Genomic DNA, 4151 nt, shown 5'->3' on the forward strand with positions numbered 1-4151 from the left:
TCCCAGTGTTGAAAAAATATATTGTGTTCAATAAAATGCAATTGCTTTTTAATATTTGTATGCAATTGTTGGAATAACTAGTCTATTAATTCCAGTACATATATTCTGTGGTTGTGATAAGGTTCAATTAATAACTTTTCTAACTTTCAGCTGATTATCATTATAATTTATTTCATTTGTGTGAAATAGTCTCAGAGTTTAAAAGGGCATAATGTTAAATATTTACATTTCTATAATAATTGAAAAGCAAATTTGGTACAAGGCAGAGTAGGCTAAGAAAGTTTTTTTATTTATAAGTATTCTTCAAAGTTGATCAGATTTGTAAATAAGATGAGCTTGATGCTGGAGTCTACGTCGTCAGGTCGCATCTGAGATTTCCAGTTGGCGGACGATTTCCCTCCACGCTGCTCTGACATATTGGGAAATCGTGTACATGGCAGGTTACTGCAGTGGTTTGCCTTTGCCTTCTGCCAGGTGAGTTTAAAGAGATCACCACCTCTTGCAGTGGATGACCAGGACATTTAAGTGCCTTGTCGTGCTCTTCGTGCTCCACAAATGCCTGCTGGCCTGCCTTCGTGACCGTTAGACCATTAATCAGTCTCTTCCACTCAATCTGCCTTGGCCAGACTTCACACGCTGGGATAGGCAGATCCCCTACCTCACCGAGGGTCGAAGACCTGTTGGCTACCCTCACCTGGTTTACTGGGGTGTGGCCGCTGTGCATGTTACAGCTACTTGGAACTACAGGCGAGAGCTGAACACCAGGTGAGGACCAAAGGTGGACGAGCTGCACTGAAAAAGGGCACAGCAGGCCTCCCACCAGAGGTACTAACCCTCCCTAAACACCCCATACACTAATCTAAGCAAAATAATATGAGCTTGAGAGAAATCAAGCAGTGTCAGTGATTTTGGAGGTGAGAAGGAAGAATTAGTGAAGTTTTAGGATGAGACCCTGCATCGGGACATGTGTTAAGTGCTATTTTTACGTGGTGAGCTATTATACCAGGCTGATGACCTCTTGTTGTTATCCTCCTCCATACCAAGGACTTGGTAGTCTGAAAGCATGCATACATCAACAACCAACCACAAAATATAGAAATAGTCTTTGTAAAAGCAGGAACTTCCCAGTAATTTACAAATATAAATACTAGCTTTATTTATCACATGTACATTGAAACATTAAAAGATACAGTGAAATTTGTCACTTACATTGGGCATGTGGCCGTCAAGTGTTGCCACAATTCTGGCACCAACATAGCATGTTCCAACTTATTAATTTACTCTGTAATTTATTAAGATACAAGTTTGTTTGCACTATCAGGTCTTATGAGAATTAAAATAATGAGATCATTCCACATAAGAACTTAGTGAACTTACTGTCAGAAATATTTTTTACATGAAACATCGGGAAAGGAACTTAAAATTGTTGCTGCTTCTAAAATTTATGTTAAAATTGAAATCAATTTTTAACTCAATAACAAATTATCTAATTTTGGTTGTCATAAACTTTGGAACTAAACATAGAGACTTTTTTGTATTAACTCTGCTGCCTTTCAGTCTGTTTAGATTACAAGATTGGTTTAGAAAGCGTAGGCTCTTCATCTACGAGTATCATCTGTGATGTAGCAAATAGCAGTTATTAAATGAATCCACTGTCATAGCCCTAATTCCCTTCAAGGCAACCTTGCTCAGAAATACCTCCTAGTCTTTACGTCAGATCTCTCCATTACCCTGGGACTATCTTCTACTGATATTTTGCTTTGGTATATCGATAAGTGCTATTCTGTGTTTATTATTGAACATTTTTCTAAGCCCACTGCCTCCATTAAAATGTTTATTTGGGAGCTGAACACTAATACTAATCTAGTTCAAGAGCAAAATACTATGACAGAAATATAAATAGATGAAACTAAATTTGCAGCATTTTCTGTTTACACTTGCAACTCATAGCCATAGAGCACTACCGCACAGAAACAGGCCCTTCAACTTATCTAGTCCCTGCCAAACTATGAATCTGCCTACTCCCATCGACCTGCACCCGGACATAGCCCTCTATACACTTCCCAATCATTTACCTATCCAAATTTCTCTTAAATGTTGAAATCAAGACATGCACTGGCAGCTCGCTCTACACTCTAACTACTCTCTGAGTGAAGAAGTTCCCCCCATGCTTCCCTTAAACATTTCAGCTTCCACCCTTATCACATGACCTCTAGCTCTAGTTTCACCCAACCTCAGTGGAAAAAGCCTGCTTGCATTAACCCTATTTATACCTCTCGTAATTTTGTGTACCTCTATAAAATCTCGCATAATTAGGGAATAAAGTCTTAATCTATTCAATCTTTCCCCATGACTCAGCTCCTCAAGTCCTGGCAACATCCTTGTAAATTTTCTCCACGCTCTTTCAATCTTGTTGACATCTTTCCTGTCAGTAGGTGACCAGAACTGCACACAATACTCCAAATTAAGCTTCACCAATGTTTATACAACTTCACCACAACATACCAACTCCTGTACTCAATACTTTGATTTATGAAGGCCAATGTACCAAAAGTTTTATTTATGACCCTATCTACTGATGATCCCATTTTCAAGGAATTATGGGTCTGTATTCCCAGATTACTTTGTTCTGCCACAGTTCTCAGTTCCCTACTGCTCACTGTGCAAGTCCTACCCTGGTTTGTCCTCCCACAGTGCAACACCTCACATGTCTGCATTAAATTCCATCTGCCATTTTTCAACCCTTTTTTTCCACCTGTTCCAGATCCAGCTGCAAGCTTTGATACCCTTCCTCTTTGTCCACCATGCCCCCCAATATTGGTGTCATCTGCAAATTTGTTGAGTCAGTTTACCACATCATTCAGGTTGTTGATATAGATGATGAACAATGGACCCAGTACGAATCCCTGCACACTAGTCACATGCCCACTGACAGAGAGGCAACCGTTTACTACCGCCGTTTGGCTTCTGGTTTTCTTCTTGGTCCCTCTATTTATCATCTGCGTCAAACTTGCTGCTTTTCTCTGCCCAACTGGAAGGCCCTTTTGAATTATAAAGTCCAGAAAAGCATTCAATGAACTGGGAGCAAAATGATAAAAGCACTCTATGGGTTCAAAATGATATGAATTTGGACATTTGATCAATAAAAATTAGTAATTTATTTGCAATACGCATTCGACCGTGTACTGTTTCACAAGTAACCGATGAATCATTGTATGATCAGCATGTCCCTTCTGAAATACAGCACGGTTATGTGCCATGTTAAGATCTTTCTCAAATCATGGCGGCTTCCTTTGTTCATTGCTCCTTGTATCCTGATGTGTGCTTGATGTCATCAAAGAATTTAACTACTTAGATTAACTATCAAACTGTATTGTTCATTCAGTCTGTATATCTTACTCTTGAGTATTGACCAAAGGCACACGGAAGCTTGAGTAGGCCCCACAGCCTTTCATGTAGTGATATCATGGCTTATCTTTTATACCTCTGGTAGTTTCTATTCTAACCCTATATCCCTTGATGTTATCTGACATGTTAAGAGTCACTAATGCCTTTTGGTTTTTGTGTATTGTAATAATTCGTAACCTGTAGGGATGTATCTAATTATGTCTGCCATGAATTAAATGAGCACAAGTGCATGATTTTTGAACTGTATTTTGGTCAAAATGTTAAGAATGCACTTCTAAACAGAGAGCTTGATGTAGTTATTGCAAAGCTAGAAGGGGATAAACAACGCACACCATAATTTTTGTATCATGCTTCTAGTGTTATCTCAGGTCATAGCATCGGTGCTTGTGTAAAAGTACATGATTTTACTCTTACCATTAACATAATGGAAAATTGTTGGCCCAGAGCAGCATCACTCAAAACCCATAAAATTGATTGCAAAACACACAGACTACTGGAGGAAGTTGGCAGGTCAGGCAGCATCTATGGAAATGAATAAACAGTTGATGTTTTGGGCCGAGACCCTACATCAGGACTGAAGAAGGGTCTTTGCCTGACCTGCTGAGTTCCTTCAGCATTTTATATGCATTCCTCTGGATTTCCAGCATCTGCAGATTCTTGTGTTTAACATTGAGTGGAATTTAGTAATGCTACCACTAAAATAATTTAAAAAATGCAAATAATATAATGTGGAAAAACTAGGG

This window comes from Mobula hypostoma, chromosome 4, assembly GCF_963921235.1.
Source record: "Mobula hypostoma chromosome 4, sMobHyp1.1, whole genome shotgun sequence".
Classification (NCBI taxonomy): Eukaryota; Metazoa; Chordata; class Chondrichthyes; order Myliobatiformes; family Myliobatidae; genus Mobula; species Mobula hypostoma.